General features: G+C 42.9%; 1 protein-coding gene and 1 long non-coding RNA gene across 4 annotated transcripts in view; one reads left to right on the forward strand and one right to left on the reverse strand.

The window, feature by feature from the left end:
- The window catches only part of LOC133384136 (protein eyes shut homolog), a 126,847-nt gene that overhangs the window by 46,026 nt on the left and 60,570 nt on the right, over positions 1-20,251 (reverse strand). The window lies entirely within an intron of this gene.
- Positions 1-20,251, forward strand: part of LOC133384337 (uncharacterized) — a 35,772-nt gene that overhangs the window by 8,225 nt on the left and 7,296 nt on the right. Inside the window, exons 2-3 of one of the 3 annotated variants that reach the window (XR_009762514.1) lie at positions 13,231-13,296; positions 17,166-17,365. This is a non-coding gene — a long non-coding RNA (uncharacterized LOC133384337). The remainder of the gene's footprint in view (positions 1-13,230; positions 13,297-17,165; positions 17,366-20,251) is intronic. The other 2 variants (XR_009762513.1, XR_009762512.1) reach the window with 2 other exon arrangements.

Below are 20,251 nucleotides of genomic sequence, written 5' to 3' on the forward strand. Positions count from 1 at the left end.
CTTCCCATCCCTGATCTAGACATCACCAAATGTGATGTTGTTTTGTTACTAGTGTGCTGACATAGCTTTCTGTGGCTGCTGTGGGGGCTGTTTTTTGTTCTGTTTTTTATGGTATTATGTATTTATATTTAGTTTTAAATGTGTTATAAGTTGCTTGGAGACCTTTGAGTAATAAGTCACTAACAAGTCCTAACAACAACAACAACACAAAACAACAACAACAATAATAAATTAAAAACAGCAGCAAAGCACTGGGGCAAAATATCCAGAAGTAATGGAGCCACCAGTCATGTGTGAGTGGAGTCTTGAATTATGAGGCGGAAACTGTAAACACCCCTTTGATGAAATCCATGGGCCTCTGCATGTTAGCCAATTGGTGTCTGCTCCTTGGCCTTTTAAATGAAGCCGTTAAGAGGGCTGTCCCAAACGAGTGCCCCCATGTAGTTTGAGTACTAGTGAGAGGTATCTATCAATGAAAGGAATACAGGGGTTCTGAATGCTCCTCCTCCTATTTCTTACCACTCAAGTCTGTTGCTCCAATCATATTTTGCCCATTCCTGCTCTCAAACTGAAAGTGATCACCTAGCTAAACTATGGAATTTTCTACTACAAAAGGTAGTGATGGCTGCCAGTTCAGATAGCTTTAGAATGCGTCTAGACAAATTCATGGCGAATAAGGCTATCAATGGCTACTAGTACTTATAGCTATACAGAGCTTGGAAGTAACTCGTTAGAAATAACGAGTTACTTGTAATTTGTTACAATTTTGCATAACAAGTGGGTAACTTCGTTACATTTTGTATGTAACAGAACGAGTGGTAATTTCATTACTTTTGAGCTGCAAATGTAACTTTTTTATGTTACATTTGGACGTTACTGGAGGGGAAAGCAGGGGAAATCATCTGCTGCTGTGATTGGTGGAATGGTGGAGGAAAGATATGTGCCTCAAACTGGGCTTCTGCGCTGTTTAGCTCTTTCCTCGTGCTCTATGGAGGCACAAGGGAGGAAGTGGAGAGTCAGACAGAGCTGGAGGGCAATGAGGAGTAGAAGGCAGAAGCAGCAGAATGGAAGTGAAGAGCTGTGGAGGTGAGTGTATGTGTTACCCTTTCCAGCCTACTCTCCCTGCCCCCCCGCTCATCCTGCCTCCCTCAGCCTGCTTGCCCGCCCCCTCTGCTCTTCCTGGCACCCCCTGCTTGTCCTTGCATCCCCTCCACTTGTCCGTGCACCTTCTTTGCATTCCCTCCGCTTGTCCTTGCACCTTCTCTGCAACCCCTCCGCTTGTCCTTGCACCCTCTTTGCATCCCCTCCGCTTGTCCTTGCACCCTCTTTGCACCCCCTCCGCTTGTCCTTGCACCCTCTTTGCATCCCCTCCGCTTGTCCTTGCACCCTCTTTGCATCCCCTCCGCTTGTCCTTGCACCCTCTTTGCATCCCCTCCGCTTGTCCTTGCACCCTCTTTGCATCCCCTCCGCTTGTCCTTGCACCCTCTTTGCATCCCCTCCGCTTGTCCTTGCACCCTCTTTGCATCCCCTCCGCTTGTCCTTGCACTCTCTTTGCATCCCCTCCGCTTGTCCTTGCACTCTCTTTGCATCCCCTCCGCTTGTCCTTGCACTCTCTTTGCATCCCCTCCGCTTGTCCTTGCACTCTCTTTGCATCCCCTCCACTTGTCCTTGCACCCTCTTTGCATCCCCTCCGCTTGTCCTTGCACCCTCTTTGCATCCCCTCCGCTTGTCCTTGCACCCTCTTTGCATCCCCTCCGCTTGTCCTTGCACCCTCTTTGCATCCCCTCCGCTTGTCCTTGCACCCTCTTTGCATCCCCTCCGCTTGTCCTTGCACCCTCTTTGCATCCCCTCCGCTTGTCCTTGCACCCCTCCAGAGAGGGTGAACATTGGAAACTGGCAAGAGACTAGGAGGTAGGTGCAGTCTCATACTTCCGTTTGTGTGTTTTGCTTCAGTTATGTGCCTCTCATAGAGTGAGTCTCACTAGGCAGCAAGAGATGACTACCCCAAGCAACTAATTTGGGGCACCATGCAACAAATTATTAGCTATTTTAATTTTTGGTTGTTGTATATTTACTGTCAGGAAGAGGTACTTGTGAGATTTTCTGCCTCAAATGCCAACATAACTTTTCAAGCTATGGTACTATGACCTTGACTTGGGGGCAGGGCACCATTTGCTCTTCTGCTTCAAGTAGAAAATGTCTTGGGCTGCACCTGCTTGCAGTCATTTCACATACTGGACAACTAACATGGCTTTTTGGTGAAGGGCAAGAGAGAATAAGACTGTTATCTCAAAAACAGTTGCGCTTGAGGAAAAGATGGCAAACATGTAGAACTGAACTTTTCTGCAATAATATAGACATTTGCATAGGGTATTTTTTTCTACTCATGGAATATTAAATCTTTAAGTCCTAAATCCTTTGTCATCCCCTCCCCCTTGTGCACACCCTTTACACTGTCTTTCTCCCTATGCATGTAGGTCAAAATGACAACTGGTGTAGTTTGGGAATTAACAGAACGAGAGCTGAATTACAACTCAAAAAAGAACTTCCCTGCTGGTGTCTGCTACTGATGTGGGGGGCATTTTGTTAGGGAGAAGTGATGAGAGGGGGTAATTCGCTGCTGAAACTTTTATCTGCAACCCCTTCCCTGGCCACTTTTCCCTAGCTGATGGAGGTCAATAAGGAAAAACATGGGGTATTGCACTGGTAAAGTGGCAAGCATGGAAAACAGCCCCTTCCATCTATCTCCTGCTTCACCTACCCAAATGCACCCCAGCAAATGCTTTGCACATTGACAGCACACATTTAGTTGGTTTTCTGGTATTTGCTGCTGAAAGTGTAGTTCCATACTGGGTGCAGCTGGGACGTTCTGAGTTCATATCTTACCACAGCCATGAACTCGCTGGATGACCTTCTGGCCACACCCACGCCAGACATTTATGCCACTTTAAACAGTCATGACTTCCCCCAAAGAATCCTGGCAAGTGTAGTTTGTGACGGGTGCTGAGTGTTATTAGGAGACTCCTATTCTCCCGACAGAGCTCCAATGTCCAGAGTGGTTTAACAGTCAGCCCCTCTTTTCAGACAATTCTGTGGCTGGAGTTCTGTGGGGGGAACTGGCCTGTCAGGTGTGCTTTAACTTGGATTCCTGCATTGAGCAGGGGTGTGGACTCGATGACCTTAAAGGTTCCTTCCAACTCTACTATTCTATAATTTTCTGTTAGCTGAGACATCTCTCTCTCTCTCACACACACACTCACTCACTCACTCACACAGCCACTGAGCATTTCATAACAGAGCATGCTCAGTACTCATTTGGGCTGTTTTGGGAGTGATCCCCTTTCTGTTTTCTCTCTCACTTTTTTGTATACTGCAACACTTGGGGTTCCCTCTTGCCCACTAATACTCCTTATTATGTGTGGTATGGATGGTGATCCCATGGCTACATAAGCAACAACACTTCCAGCCTGAGCTTCAGAAATAGAGGGAATGACACTCTGACCAGTTTAAGTGGTTAGTATTTAAATCTGATTGGAAACTGTTCAGTTTGACACAAGGTGGCTATTAAGCATGACCTAAAAGCTGCAATTCCAAGCATACTTACTTGGAAGTAATTCCCATAGCAGTAAATAGGATTTACTTCTGGGAGTATAGAATCAATCCGTAAGAGTCTCCCAGTAGACACCATACATGTAAGCACATGGCTTTTCCCCAAGAATCTTGGGGACTGTAGTTTACTCCTCACAGAGCTACAATTCCCAGCATCTGTAACAAACTACAGTTCCCAGGATTCTTTTTTGGGGTGGTGGTGGAAATGTGCTTTAAATCTGTCATGTGTATGCAACTTTGGTGAGATAATAGCTGAAGGTAATCAGCCCAAAATGATAACAAATAATCAGTAGGCATTCCCAAAAGACATTCAAACAGTGGGTAAAAAAAAGTGAGAATTACAGAGGCAAACACAGAATGCAGTTAAGCAATAAAGTAATCCAAGAGAGAGGAGACACCTTTGTCTCTGCTCTCTCCCTCCTGAGCCAGGAGGGCAACTCCCAAACCTGAGTGTTGCGCCTCCAAGTTAGTTAGAACTAGGTATGCCTTTCCTATCTACTATGTATTTCTATAAATAAAATAGCTTTTCTTATTTTACTAAGTCTTACGTCTCAGTGATCTCAGTGCAGGGTAAAAGCCTGCCACTTAGGTAAACGCACACATTGGCACACACACATCTCAGACTGTTGACAATCTCTGCTAATATCTATACAAATTTACATAACATGCATCACCTGAACTCACATGATCTAGAGTTACCTTAGATCTTGCAACATTTGCAAATGAGAAGCAATAGGGTTTTATATTAGTTCTGATTGTCTATTGGGCTATCATAGGGTATGTATTTTTTGCCTTTTCTATGGCAAAAACTCCAACTTCAGTGGAATTTATGTGATGTGTTCTAACCATTTGAATGTGGCTAATGAATGCTTTATTCTTTCATCAGAACTTGAGCAGTAGTACTAAAATACTAATAAAAAAGGGAAAGAGAAAAAATACTTTACATACATCATTTAGCTGTATTGTTAATTATAGATATAGATATAAAGGATAAATGGCATTTTGTCAAAAGTATTTTTGCCTACATTTTATACCTCCTCCTTGGTTTTCCAAGCTTGGCATGGAATGCTTGTCATACAGAATTAATTTGAAATGCTGCATTATCATAATCATCTTCTTCAAAATAAAAAAAATAAATGTACTGCCTTCAAGTTGATTCTGACTTATGGTGACCCTATGAATAGGGTTTTCATGGGAGGCAGTGACTGGCCCAAGGTCACCCAGTGAGCTTCATGGCTATGTGGGGATTCGAATCCTTCTACTACCCCGTGTGTGTGTGTGTTTAGTTTTAATATTGTTTTAGGCTACTTAGATGTGAAGCAGCCAAGGCCAGCACCTTGTAGGCATTTTTTAAAAAAAGTAACTGAAATGTAATTGTAGTGATTACTTTTGAGAAAAAGTAAAGTAATCAGTTACTTTCAGAGCAATTGTAATTGTAACTGTAATTACTACTTTTTTGGCCAAGTAATTGTAACTGTAATTTATTACTTTTTAAAAGTAGTCTTCCAAGCTCTGTAGCTATATGGTACCTCCAAGATCAGGCATAAGAACATATGAAGACCCATCTAATCCAGTGTTCTGTTCCCAGCCAAAAGGATGCACATGGGATGACTCTGAATACCAGTCACTAGGAATCCTAAGTAGGAGAGTGCTGTTGTGCTCATGCCCTGCTCGTGTGCTCTTACCGTTGCCAGGTCAGAAGCATCCCAAACTCTGAGATTTCAGGGGTGGGTCCTAGTGATGTCATTCAGCGTGATACATTAAGCATTAACCAAAGTTGCTTGGAGCATACCATTTAAACAAACAAACAAAATCTCTGAATGGAAATTAAGATAGAAATCTTAGTTAAAAGAGAGTGTTCCCAGATCCAGCTGAAGTGACAGGATCATTCCTTCTCACCTGCTTAGGTAGCTTGCATAGGGAACATTTAATCTAGCCTTCTTGCTTCTGGCAAGAAGGGTTTAAGTGCCCCCAGGCCAGGCCAGGCCAGGCCAGTCACCAGAAGGCCATTGTAGGAAGAAAGGAGCCTAATGTTGTGGAGATGTTAGATGGGAGCACTCAAGAATAAAGATGGATGTCGCTGAAGGCTACAGTTCTAACCCCACTTACTAAGGGACTAAGCCCCATACAACTCAACAGGACTTACTCTGAGTAGATATGGTTAGGATTGTGCTGTTGGTAAGGCTTGGCTAGGTAGTCTCTACAAAGATATCCATATCAAAATAGGGATGGCAACCCCCTTCCTGGAATGCCCTACTCCTGCCTTTTAATGTGGCTGCTCCAAACATCTTTACAGACTTGACCCTTCACTGCAGAGAGATGTTTGAGAAATGAGTAAGAGTAAAAAGATCCTCTATTTATTTTATTTATTTACTAGGTTTATATCCTGCCCTTCCTCCCAGTAGGGAGAAATTGACCCTTTAGAGTGGCAGCACCTATGCTTTGGAACTCCCAGCTATTGATATTAGGCAGGTGCTTCATTGTATTCTTTTTGGCACCTGCTAAAAATATTTTTGATTAGGAAAGCGTATCTAGGTATGTAGTAGCTATTATATTTTTTATCTGTCTTTAACTCATTGTTGGTCTTAATATTTTGAATGTTTTTAAATACCTGTCCTTAATTGTATTTGTTAATAATTTTATTGCTTTAATTCTTTCTGTAAACTGCTTTGAGGTTTTTTACAAGAAAGCGGTATATAAATTGCAAATAAAACACTTAAATAAATCTTGGAGTCACTGTGGCCCTTGGGTCTCTTTCCCCTTTTAGGAACAAAGGAATCTGCCTTATACCGACACAGGCCATTTGGTACCATCTAGCTCAGTGCTGATGACATGGACTAGCATTGGCTCTCCAGGATTTCAGGCAATAGTCTTTTCCAGAGATTGAATTTTGGACCTTTGCATGCAAAGAAGGTGCCCTACCATTGAGCTATAGCCCTTCCCATTTGAAAATTATCTATTAAAATTGTGCTTTTTAATTCATAAATGAATGCACAGCATACCTAGGGCAGTTCCTAGATATTATGCATTTCAAGCACTTTCAACACACATTTGAAGCACATGAATCCCGCTATAGAATCATGGGATCTGTGGTTTAAGGGTGGTGGGAACTATAACTGTGAGGGGTAAACTACACTTCCCAGGATTCTTTGGGGGAGGTCATGTGCTTTAAATGTGAGTTGCATGTGCTTTAATTGTATTGTTTAAATGGATCTGCATTACTTTTTAAGCTTCATCTGTGTACAAATCATTTTAATTATTTTTTAAAAATGGAAATCAGCTACAAAGTTTACTGGGTGACCATGGGCTACTCACTGACTCTCAGCCTAATCTGCCCCTCTGAGTGAAAACAACACAGGCAGACCATAACCACCCGAAGGCATGCTTAAAATGTAGGAGAAATAATCATGTACAACCATAGTGTGAAATCAGATACTTATCGAGGATGAAGAAATATTTATGAAAACTTAACTGTCAAAGATGCTTATTATTTACACAACTCGTGAAGATTTTTATAGAGCAATCCTATGCATGTTTATTCAGAAGCAAGTCCCAATATATTCAGTGGGGCTTACTCAAACAGGGAAGTGTGCACAGGACAGGAACCTCACGTGATATGGAACTTCACTCACCCAGCCCAAAATTCAGAATCATGCCACTTTAAGCTGTTTTGCAACTGTTTCATACTGGTTTTTATGGGTATTGGATTTTAAATTGATTTATTTCTTGCTGTGAGCTGCCTTGGTTTCCAGTCTGTAACTCTATCTCACAAGGTTATTGGAAAGACACCCCACTCACCCACAGGAGATGTAAAAATACATATACCCCATTTAATAGTTTGTTGTCAAAACCAGGTAGTCATTGCAGAACATCTTTTTTTAAATAAAAAAATCAGTTATTAGTCTCCTACCAAATAAAAGCAATGACATCTAAGCAAGCCCTGCCCAATTCCTTAAAAGAATAGGATATGAGGGGGAGAAAAAGATTTACAACACAATCCTTCACTATGTTCATTCAAAAATCCTATGGATTTACAACACAATTCTAACCATGTCTAGTCAAAAGTAAGTCCTATTGAATTCAATGGGGTTTATTCCCAGGTATGTTGGATGAGCATTGCAGCTTTACTCTCAGAAAAGTGACTACAGGATTAAAGCCCAGGAAATTTAGATTTGTTTGATTCCTTATACTTCAAAAATTATTTGAAAGATAAAATATATAATATGCTATTTTTGCAAGTAATTAAAACCCCCTGCATGTACACTTTGATTATAACCATAACTGAATTTTTTTACTGTGCATGCCTATCAAGATCCTGCTGTGAACTTCTGTTCTAGATCTTCTGCTAGATTACAGAGAGAAAGGCACTCTTGCTGCTGTTGAAAGCTGCAACTTAACTCCTGATATGTGGTCAAGCAGGAAAAGGCAGCTATTTTCAGGACTTGCAATTGGTCTATTGCCTGGAGGTCAACAAATCCCTTGTCAATCACAACCCTGACTTCACTTATAGGCTAAAAAACTTAAAGGGTTGGGTTTGGAGAAGCCAGCTATTAACTCATTTAACAGAAGTTGCAGAGGGTATGTGGTGTATATCTCTTGAACCAGACCACCTAGGAACATTTTTTTTAAATGAAAGACTCCAGAGATTGGGGTGACCCCAAAAAATCAGAATCTCTGGGTGAAAGCCAGAGACCTGGCAACCCTATGTGCTCTCCATGGGTATTTCATTAACCACTGTGGGAAGAGAATGAAAAACTAGATGGTTATTGGTCTAATCCAGCAGGGCTCTTACATGAGCTGGCAACAGACACAAATACCTGGGGCAATGTCCTGAGAGAAGGTAACATATGGGGTGGGGAAGTGTCTGAATTGATGGACATAGAAAAAAAACCATGTGTCTGCTACCATCATACACAGCTGCTATCTAGCAAAGAAGAAAGACAGAGGTATTATTAGAACATAGGAAGCTGCCTTGTATCAGGTCAGACCTTAATCCACCTAGCCCAGTATGATCTACTCCAACCAGCAGCAGCTGTCCATCTCTTACTATTTTTAAACTGGAGATGCCAGGGAGTGAGGGAGTGAGGGAGTGAGTGTGTGTGCGTGCGACTGTAATTACTGTTACAATTACAACTGCTCTGAAAGTAACTGATTACTTTTTCTCGAAAGTAATCACTATAGTTACATTTTAGTTAGTTTTTAAAAAAAGCCTACAAGATTCTGGCCTTGGCTGCTGCACATCTAAGTAGCCTAAAACAACATTAAAAATAAACACACATACAGAGGTAGTAGAATAATTCTTTTTACCCATGATAGCAATGGTGGTCTCTCCGCTGGTAAGGGAGGTGGGGAGGGAGGCAGAGGCCACTACTCAGATCTTGGCATGTCAAACCAAGCGCAAACTCGCCCCCCACTCAGCCAGCAAGCATAATCTCTCTCACTTAACCACCTTCTGGACCCTGCCCTGCCACCAACTAAGGGACACTCACCCAAGCAAACATTTTCTCCTGAGATGCAAAAAATTTAAAATACTGCAAATGCAGCACGGCAGCCAGAGAGGGTGGTGGAGGCCACTTTGTGTGCCAAGTGCAAGCACACACATGTTGTCGTCTTTCACCTCCACAGTTCTTTATCTCCATTCTGCTGCTGCCTCCTTCTCCTCCTCTATCCATGTTCTTGCCCTCCGTCTCCTTTTTCCCTCCACTCTATTTTTTTAAAACAATTGTTTTCTCCACTCCACCCTGTCTCATTCTCCACCTCCTCCCTTGTCGCCTCCTACCCACACACAGACCATGATGATAATGAAAGTTAAAGAGGAAAGCACAAAAGCAGGACTACAGCTGAATGTCAAGAAGACTAAAATAATGACAACAGAAGATTTATGTAACTTTAAAATTGACAATGAAGATATTGAACTTGTCAACGATTATCAATACCTCAGCACAGTCATTAACCAAACCCCATATAATAGTCAAGAAATTAGAAGAAGGCTAGGACTGGGGAGGGCAGCTATGAAAGAACTAGAAAAGGTCCTGAAATGCAAAGATGTATCACTGAACACTAAAGTCAGGATCATTCAGACCATGGTATTCCCAATCTCTATGTATGGATGTGAAAGTTGGACAGTGAAAAAAGCAGATAAGAGAAAAAATCAACTCATTGGAAATGTGGTGCTAGACTGCGAAAAAGACAAATAATTGGGTGTTAGAACAAATTAAACCAGAACTGTCACTAGAAGCTAAAATGATGAAATTGAGGTTGTCATACTTTGGGCGCATAATGAGAAGATATGATTCACTAGAAAAGACAATAATGGTGGGAAAAACAGAAGGGAGTAGAAAAAGAGGAAGACCAAACAAGAGATGGATTGATTCCATAAAGGAAGCCACAGACCTGAACTTACAAGATCTCAACAGGGTGGTTCATGACAGATGCTATTGGAGGTCACTGATTCATAGGGTCGCCATAAGTCGTAATCTTTTCCAACAGTTTGGAAAAGATGGGCTCGTCAGCACCCATTATTCTCTGAAGCTTCCTTTTCTGAATCAGGTAAGTTGCAGATAAATTCCAGCAATATAAAAATTAGGCACAGAAATTTTTATATAAGATAAAAGATCTGTTTAAAGGTGGATGTTCCCTCTCTGATGAACCAATTAGGGCACAGCTAGGTGAGAGATCTGCTTGGTTTCAGTCGGCTCAAGTTCAGTACTTCAGTGCTCCTATTAATTGTCTACCTGCTTCACATAGAAGCCTGACTTTCTTTGAAAACTATTCTGTTAATTTGGAGAAAAAATTAAAAGGTATAATTTCCTTCTTAAATAACATACTACTGGCAGATGCACTCTCAGCTCTAACTGGATTAAAGGCTAAATGGGAAGATGATTTAAACACACAAATTGAAGAGGTACAATGTCTGCTAATGTGGACTAAGCCTCCCCTGAAAACTGTTTCAGCTGGTGTTAGAGAAACCATGCTGAAAGTCATAGATAGGTGGTATTGTATTCCTGTCAAACTACAACAAATATATCATGGTTTATCAGATGTATGTTGGAGGCGCTGAAATATGTGTGGTAGTTACTTTTGTAATTCCCAGAATTCAAAGGGAAGAATTCAAAGAGGGGAACTCTTTAAGAACTCTCAGGATCCTTGGACTCCCCTTGCTAGTTCCGATCCATTCACATTCCATCAAATTGAAATGCACCTCCCTTCTGTCTTTGTATTATTTCTGCTAAACTGCTTTTCCCGGTTCAAATTAAGTGTATGCATATTCGAATTAAGTGGGTGCACGTGTAAATGTGTGTATGTGTGTGAGAGAGGTCGCAAATGAGAATGGAGGAGAAAGGAATGTCTAAAGGGTTAATTCTACAGAGACTGTAGTATTAACCCTTTAATTATCAGTCAGTCCTGTTTGGAGTGGATCCACTGAGCAAGTTGAGGGATCAGCATTGAGATTCTGTAAGGCTCATCTGACATGCCTTTCTGCACTTGGGCTTGGGTGGTTTATTTCCCTCTCATTTTCTTTCTCCCCTTCCCCATTTCTTTGGAAAGATACAGCCAGTTGCTGCAATATTTAGAAAGCACATATGCACTAGGCAGGCACTAAGCTGGAAGCCAAGCATGCTTGCTCTGTTCTCTGGCTGTTGCTCCTGCAGCTGCTGCACACAGAGCATGTGATACAGAGTCAAATCCCTGGCAACTCTTCCTTGCTCGCAGTTGCAACTTGCTGCAAAAAGCATACAATCTCCTTTTGGATCTCAGGAAATGGCCGCCGCAGCCTCCACCGCCACTGCCGACAGACAAACAAACAGAGGTGCTGTGCAAACACACAGCAGAGGGAGAGAGGCGGTTTGAGGAGCAGGGGGAGCGGGGGGCAGGCAGGGTGGTGAAAGAGAGGGGATGGGGGGCAGTAGGGTGAGTGAGGAGTTCACCCCTGCAAGCTGGAAAGGGTAACACACACACACACATCATCATCATCATCATCACTCATCTCCACAGCTCTTCACCTCCATTCTGCTGCTGCCTTCTCCTCCTTCATCCTTGCCCTCTGGCTTTCTCCCTCCACCTCCATTTTCGTAGCTTTTTTCTCTCTCTCCCCACTTCCTCCCTTGTGCCTCCTAACACAGAGCATGAGGGAAGAACGATGCTGCACAAAAGCCCATGCTTCTGGCACATGTCTTTCATCCACCAATCAGAGGAGCAGAAGACTCCCCCTGCTCCCCCCAAGTAATGCCCCAAAGTAACACTGGAAACATTACCGTTGCTGCTGAAAAGTAAGGAAATGACTAGCCATTCTATTACTAGCAAAATGTAACAAAGTTACCCACTCGTTACTTTAAAAAGTAATAAATTACAAGTAACTCATTATTTGTAATGAGTTACTTCCAAGCTCTGGTACACATAACATTTATTTTGCCCCACTGTCATCTCTGGTGAAACTGACTTGGGAGGATATTGCAAGAGGTTTACCAGAGTTAAGAGTGGAACAATTGTATCAGCCCAGGCAATGAGACCTCTTTCTTACCTTTTTCATATACTAAAAATAGTATAATATGCCTGTAGCCTAGATTAATGGATTAAATGTAAGTGGTGTACACCGTACATTCAACGCACATGACTCACCTCCCTCCCAATCCTGGAAACTGCAGTTTGTTAAGGGTGCTGGGAACTGAAGCTTTGTGAGAGGTAAACTACAGATCCCAGGATAGTTTGGGGGAAGTCATGTGCTTTACATGTGTGGTGTGTTTACACCCATAGGTAAAGGACAACATCACACTGGCCAAGGGAAAGCAGCTATCAAGCTGAACCGTGTATTTGTTTTTATTGTGGATATTACCACAGTTTATTTGTGAATTGGTATAGCATCCTGCAGAAGGAGCACTGTTTGCTTTCATAAATGTCTAAGGACAGGTAGGATGAGAAAAAAGAGAGTTGTTTACCAGACCTTATTAATTTGTTTTCCTTCCCGGAAGCATAGAGAATATGCTCTGATAGGTTTGTAAGTGGAAGTAATTAATATCATGCACTGCATACTGAACAGGTGCCTGCAGCTTTATCATTGCAGAGTTTCCTGGGTCTGTAATTTGTCCCTTCTGCTTATACTGGCAGTGATCCAAAGAAGCTGTTGTTTGTGTAGAAATAAGATTACATGTGTGAAAAAGGGTGCGTGGAATGTCATGTGCAGGGAGAAGCATACTAAACTGGTTGCAACACAGGAAAAACCACAGGCCCACATTAAACAGCACAAGTTATTCTTCAGCCATGTAGAAGCTCACATATTCCCTTTTTGAAGGCAGGTAGAATTATTTGAAGGCATCATGTACAGAGTGATGGATCAGTTCAATTATCTTTTCTTTTTAACCAGCAGAAAAGTCAACAAGGGACTTCAGATTCACCTCTTATGTATAATATTTTCAAGTTTGTCAGACAAAAAAAGGAATCGAAATCATGAAACGACCTGCTGAAGAAAGTGGAAAACAGATCCCCCCCCTGGTTTAACTGTTTGAAAAGGAAGTGTGTTGGCCTAGTTGTGAAAATACTTCTCCACACAATATGTAATTAATTCATGGAATTTTCTGCAACAAGATTATTCATGGAGTGAACCTTTATATTTCCCTGTGTTAGTGATATTTGGAGGTGAGTGCCAATCCCTTTGAAGCCAAAAGAGGACCAACCACACACAACATGGAGGTATGAACAGACATTATTATTATTATTATTATTATTATTTATTAATTTTTTATATCGCCCCATAGCCGAAGCTCTCTGGGCGGTTCACAACATCAAAATATCAACATACAATTTAAAACCACACATTAATCAATTTAAAACATAACGCATTAAATTTCCAAATAAACCTATGCTAAACTAAAATACTAAAATACTAAATGCTACAATACTGAAATGCTAAAATGCTAAAATGCTAGAATGCCTGGGAGAAGAGGTAGGTCTTAACCTGGCGCCGAAAAGACAACAATGTTGGCGCCAGGCGTACCTCATCAGGGAGATTGTTCCATAATTCGGGGGCCACCACTGAGAAGGCCCTTTTTCTTGTTACCATCCTCCGGGCTTCCCTCTGCGTAGGCACCCAGAGAAGGGCCTTCAATGTTGAGCGCAGTGTATGGGTAGGTTCATATCGGGAGAGGCGTTCCATCAAGTATTGTGGTCCCAAGCCATGTAAGGCTTTATAGGTTAAAACCAGCACCTTGAATCGAGCCCGGAAACATACAGGCAGCCAATGCAAGCGGGCCAGAACTGGTGTTATATGTTTGGACCGCCTGGTCCGTGTTAACAATCTGGCCGCTGCATTTTGCACAAGCTGCAGTTTCTGAACCATCTTCAAAGGCAGCCCCACGTAGAGCGCATTGCAGTAATCTAGTCTAGAGGTTACCAGAGCGTGGACAACTGAAGCAAGGTCGTCCCTGTCCAGATAGGGGTGTAGCTGGGCCACCAACCGAAGTTGGTAGAAAGCACTCCATGCCACCGAGGCTACTTGAGCCTCAAGTGACAGGGATGGTTCTAAAAGTACTCCCAGACTACGAACCTGTTCCTTCAGGGGGAGTGCAACCCCATCCAGGACAGGTTGAGCATCCACCATCTGGTCAGAAGAACCACCCACTAACAGCATCTCAGTCTTGTCTGGATTGAGCCTCAGTTTGTTAGCTCTCATTCAGTCCATTGTCGCAGCCAGGCATTGGTTCAGCACATTGACAGCCTCACCTGAAAAAGATGAAAAGGAGAAGTAGAGCTGTGTGTCATCAGCATACTGGTGGCAACGCACTCCAAAACTCCTGATGACCGCACCCAGTGGCTTCATGTAGATGTTAAAGAGCATGGGGGACAGAACTGACCCCTGTGGAACTCCATACTGGAGGGTCCAGGGTATCGAGCAATGCTCCCCAAGCACTACCTTCTGGAGACGACCCGTCAAATAGGAGGAAAACCACTGCCACGCAGTACCTCCAACTCCCAGCTCAGCGAGCCTCCCCAGGAGGATACCATGGTTGATGGTATCAAAAGCCGCTGAGAGATCAAGGAGAATCAACAGAGTTACACTCCCCCTGTCTCTCTCCTGACAAAGGTCATCGTACAGGGCGACCAAGACTGTCTCCGTGCCAAAACCAGGCCTGAAACCCGACTGAAATGGATCCAGATAATCAGTTTCATCCAAGAGTGTCTGGAGCTGGTCCGCAACCACTCGTTCTAGGACCTTGCCCAGAAATGGAACATTTGCTACCGGCTTATAGTTATTAACAATTTCTGGGTCCAGGGAAGATTTCTTCAGAAGCGGTCTCACTACCGCCTCTTTCAGGCAGTTAGGGACCACTCCCTCTCGCAATGAGGCGTTAATCACTTCCCTGGCCCAGCCGGCAGTTCCATCCCTGCTAGCTTTTATTAGCCAAGAGGGGCAAGGATCCAACACAGAAGTGGTTGCAAGCACCTGTCCAAGCACCTTGTCAACGTCCTCGAGCTGCACCAACTGAAACTCATCCAAAAAATCAGGACAAGGCTGTGTTCTGGAGACCTCATATGATTCAACTGCTGTAATATTGGAGTCCAAGTCCTGGTGGATGCAAAAGATTTTATCTTGGAAGTGCCTAGCAAATTCATTACAGTGAGCCTTAGTTGGTTCTACCATGTCCCTAGGGCCAGAATGTAATAGCCCTCGGACAATTTTAAAGAGCTCCGCTGGGCTGCAGATAGATGCTTTAATAGAGGTAGCAAAGTAACCCTTTTTTGCTGCCCTCACTGCCCCTAGATACAACTTGGTATAGGCACTTACCAGTGCATAATTGCATCCATCAGGAGTCCGTCTCCATCTGCACTCAAGCCGTCTCCTATTTTGTTTCATCGCTCTCAGCTCTGGAGTGTACCATGCAGCCGTATGAGCTCTACACAGGAGAGGGCGTGCAGGAGCGATCATGTCAACTGCCCGGGTCGTTTCTGTATTCCACAGTTCAACCAGGGTTTCGACAGGAGCGCCAGCCCTATCAGCCGGAAAACTCCCCAGAGCCCTTTGAAAACCATCCGGATTCATTAGTCTCCGAGGGCGGACCATCTTAATGGGTCCCCCACCCTTGCAGAGGGGAGAAGCTGTTGTAAGTCTAAACTTCAACTTAGGGGAACCCTGCTCAGAGAGTGGCAAGGAGAGGGCAATTTCAGTTGTGGCTCCCCATCTGTGGGTTATGCTCCCCAGTAAGGTCCACCTGGTGCCTTTATTGACATCTTTGTGGCATCAGGTAAAAGACTCATCTTTTTTCCCAGGCATTTGACAGACTGAGGTGATGTCTGTTATTAGTAATGCTGCCAAAGTTTCCTATGGCTGCGAGGGGATGTTGCTTTTTTTGTTTTTATAGTATGATATATTTTTGTTTTTAATATTGTGGTAAGTTGCTTGGAAACCTTCAGGTAACAAGCAACTAATAAATCTAATCAATAATAATAAAGACATATCTTTTTCCCAGACTTTCCCTGACCCGTAAGATTAGACTGTTTTTATTTGTTTGAATTCCTGCTTTTATTTATTTGTTTGTTTGATCATGATGATGATGATTCCACCCTTCCTCCCAGTAGGGGAGGAAGTAAGGTAGTTGTTTTTATATGCTTCTATACTACTGTTTTAACTAGTTTTATTTTGTATTTTTGTTTTAATGATATAGTTTAGTGCTTCTGTGTTGTGCATCACCTAGAGATTTTTAAAATACTAAACAGCTTGTAAATGCCTTTAAATAATAAATGAACTGTTCCCCTCCTTTGTTTTTTATTCTGGCCTGTTTGTGCATGTGGGCATTAGGCATCTGGTTGGCCACTGTGAACCTTTGGTCCAATTCACTGGGACTCTTCTTAAATCCCTCATTTTTGTTTTGAAATCAGTGTGTATGAGGGAAAAGATCGAGCTCAGTTTAACAAAATATGTTGTGTGTAGCTATTAAATGAAAGCTAGCTCTGTTTTATTAGGACTGGATTGTGTTCCTCTATTCTTGCTGCACCCAGTTTTTGCTAACAGCGATACATCTAATGAGCCAAGCTCTGCGTTTGGCTACAGCCATGCAACCTACAAACAGGAGTCAATAATATTTGAAATGGAAGCTGCTGGACTGAGGGGATCAGAGATTCTGTCTGTTTTCTCCTTAATATATGGAGTGCTTTCATTCTTTGTGCATGCTGCTTGCGCTCATCAGAGATGGAAAGCTCAACTAGTTCAAATGCTTCCTTGTTGTTATCCTCACGTAGGGGCAATAGGTGACTGTCAAAATGAATCCCAATTAGAAGATACCTTAATCTGCACAAGGCATACCTTTAGGGGGCCTGGAAGCCAGTATGTATACACACAGAAAAGCCAATGGGGGGAAAAAGTTCAAACTAATATATATCAAATAACCTTTTCTCAGGGTTACCTTTAATCTTTTTAAGATGATCCCAACCTGAATAAAATACAAAGACATACAAACTTTCCCAAAGAGCAAGCAAGAAAACTTACATGCTTGACTTTTTTTACAAAAAGGAGGGGGGAGGTGTAGGACAGGCAATTCACCAAGTTATGCATGTCAACTTCGCAGAGAAGACTTTCATCTTCATCTGACTTCCACTATCCTCTTTGGCAAGGTCACCACAAGCATCTCCAATAGCCCTCTGCAGTCAACACATGCCACAACCCCATACTAGCTTCTGTCCAGCAACAAACTCTTGTCATCGACATGAACTTCTATTCATGCTATTAGATCTGAGTGATTTATACGCATAACTCATTGCAGAAGAGGTAAGCAATGTTTGATCATGGGCAATGAAAGTGTAACTCTTGAGTCAAGTAGAATGGCATGTCTTCATTGCAACACCCTAAACATGTAATCAAAATTCTCAGCTTGGCACTGGCTATTCTCACTGATTAAAACAAAATCATGTCTCAGCTGCACATGTGTTTTGTGTACATGCTATTGATAGTGGTATCCTTGTTTCATACTGCCTTCCTTAAACACTGAGGGGGGTATTTAATGCTTGTCTGACTCAGAACAAACCCACTGAAGTCAATACACATGGCTAACTTGGGATCATTAATTTCAATAGGTCTACTCTAAGTAGGACTTAGTTGCATACACCCCTGAAAAACCAGATAATCCTCAGCTAACAGAAATGAATAAAAGCGGTGGAGCATAGTTTTAAACACATGCACACCTCTCTCCCTTATCTGGCTGAATGTGGCGGATTAGTTCTGAAGTGATGCTGTAAGAACTCTCAAGAGCATCCAAGAATGTCGAACCTGTCCTCCTATGACATATTCCTAATTTATTTATTAATTAAATTTATACCCCACCGTCCCAGAAGGAGCCTAGTGACCCTTGTCCTGCCTCTAGACAGAAGCTCCATACAAAATGATGGGAAGGCTGGTACACTTCCATTGTGGGATGAACATTTATTGTGCTATAACACCCAGGTCTGGTTCCATTCCTTCTTTGTCCCATGGTGCAAATTGCTTGACAATATACAGGCTTCATTCCCAGCCATGGCAATGATGGCCTGGTTGTGCAGTATGCACCAGCCCTGCATAAAGACTAAAGTATTGCTTGGCATACTTAGGGGACTTCATTAATGACAGAGAATTAACATATTGTCATGCAATCAACAATGGCAAACTTGAAAAAAGTGCTTTGAACCCTGGACCTAAACATTTTCACTGGAAGTAAGTCTAATTGATTTTGATTGGACTTGCTTCCAAATAAGCAACTTGAGTATTACAGGCCTAGTAACTAACCAGTCTATCCCAGGCACTATGGGATAAGATTTGGTTGCCCCTTTTCACATAATGTGTGATTAAATGTATGGATTACATTATATGCCACAAGATGTGGTGATGGACATGGGTTTAGATGACTTAAAAAGAACATGAGGCAAATTTAATAGCTATTAGCTTTTAGCAATGATGGCTAAATGGAGCTTCAATCTTGTGACGCTAAATGCTGAATCAATGTAATACTGAAGGTTGATACAATGTAATACTGAAGGTTGATACAATGTAATACTGAAGGCTAATACAATCAGAGATGGCGATGCAATCATAGGTGCTGGTACAATCATAAGTGTTGCAACAAGGACACAACCCTTGAACAAATATGCAGTGTTAATTACTTACCTTAAGCAATCTCCATGCCCAAAAGGGAACAGATAAGCCTTCATCCGAAAGAAAAACAAATAAACATGTATCATACAAACCTTTTTAAAAGCATGACATGTAAAGAGAAACGTCAGAGTTAGCCCGTGCTTGCTGCTCTCCGTTTGCAAACGTGCAATAAATCTATTGGCATATTTTCTATCCTTGTCTCGTCTCCAAGTTTATTGACTCGAACTTGGGGAGCACGAACCTAGCCCCTCGTTGGGCGTAACAATTGGCGAGCCAGCCAGGAGCCGCTTAGCGACCCCTCGCTCCCCCTTGGGGGAATCCGCGGAGAGTCAGGAAGAGCGCTCTGGACCAGATTTGTCCGCCCCGAGGCCGCAAGGATTCGGAAGGAGGAGAGAGGGTATCGCAACGGTGGCTCCGCAAGAGAGACGACAAAGGGCGGGGAGGCCGGTGTCCACCCGGTAAGTATAGTCCTTCCTGGCATGTGCAAAAGAAGCGGGCCCTACCATCCGCATAGACGAGGAACCCTGTGCAGGGATGGGGAAGGGGGCTTCGGGCTGGGAACCCGGCGAAGCGTGTGGCTTTGACCCTTATCCGTGTCCAAAGAAGCGGGCCCTACCATCCGCATAGACGAGGAACTCTGTGCAGGGATGGGGAAGGTGGCTTCAAAGGAGAGAAGGAGAAGCAATAGGGAAAAGCCGGGGGAAAAGCACGCTGGGAAAGACACCCCTCTCCAGTGCGCGCTCAGGGTCTTTCCGACCATCCAGGAACAAACCACTTACCCCCTCAAACAAGGGAAACTGATTTTTTATTGTCAAAAGCTGTGGCCTTCCCCGGAGGTGGGATGCCCCCCCCCAGGGACATTTGAATTAGCCAAAATTGAGACAGTACTTAGAGTATTGCGGGATCAACACCAATGGGACTCTATCCAATATGCCCTGATGTGGAGGGAATTGGACAAAAAAACCCCAGAATGTGCGCTGGCCATGGCCTTGTAACATACACCAATCAAGGAGCACATTCTTCCATGGTACCTACTACTAATTGTGGAGTGCCCAGCAGAAGAAATTACCAGCCATTGGGGAATAGTGGTCCCAACTGGGGTAATTTCACACCAATGGGAAATGCCAGAGGAGCACCTGGCAACTTTGGGAATAGAACTGGAAGAACTGGTGCCCCACCGGCTGCTTTTAATCAAAGTACAGCTAATCCTAGGGAGGACAGAATAGATTTTAGTGACCCAGTAAGGATTCAGATTTGGCAAGCACTTAGAGATATGGGAGAAGATATTTGTCTAGAATAAGTTTTGCTTTTCATTATTTGTCAGTTATTTCTTATCTTGTAAATGTTAAATTTCTTTTTGACTTGGTTCTGTTTTTTGTTACTGCATGTTGAGCCAGAATTGCAGAAAAGGGAAAGAGATTGGTTCCCCCCCCCTCTGTTCTCTAGACCTAGCACAAACGTATTAAGCATACATCTTGAAATCAGGAGAAGATACTAGAGTTCCTTTTGTTTAGATTAGACCTGAACCTT

The sequence above is a fragment of the Rhineura floridana genome, chromosome 4, assembly GCF_030035675.1.
Source record: "Rhineura floridana isolate rRhiFlo1 chromosome 4, rRhiFlo1.hap2, whole genome shotgun sequence".
Classification (NCBI taxonomy): Eukaryota; Metazoa; Chordata; class Lepidosauria; order Squamata; family Rhineuridae; genus Rhineura; species Rhineura floridana.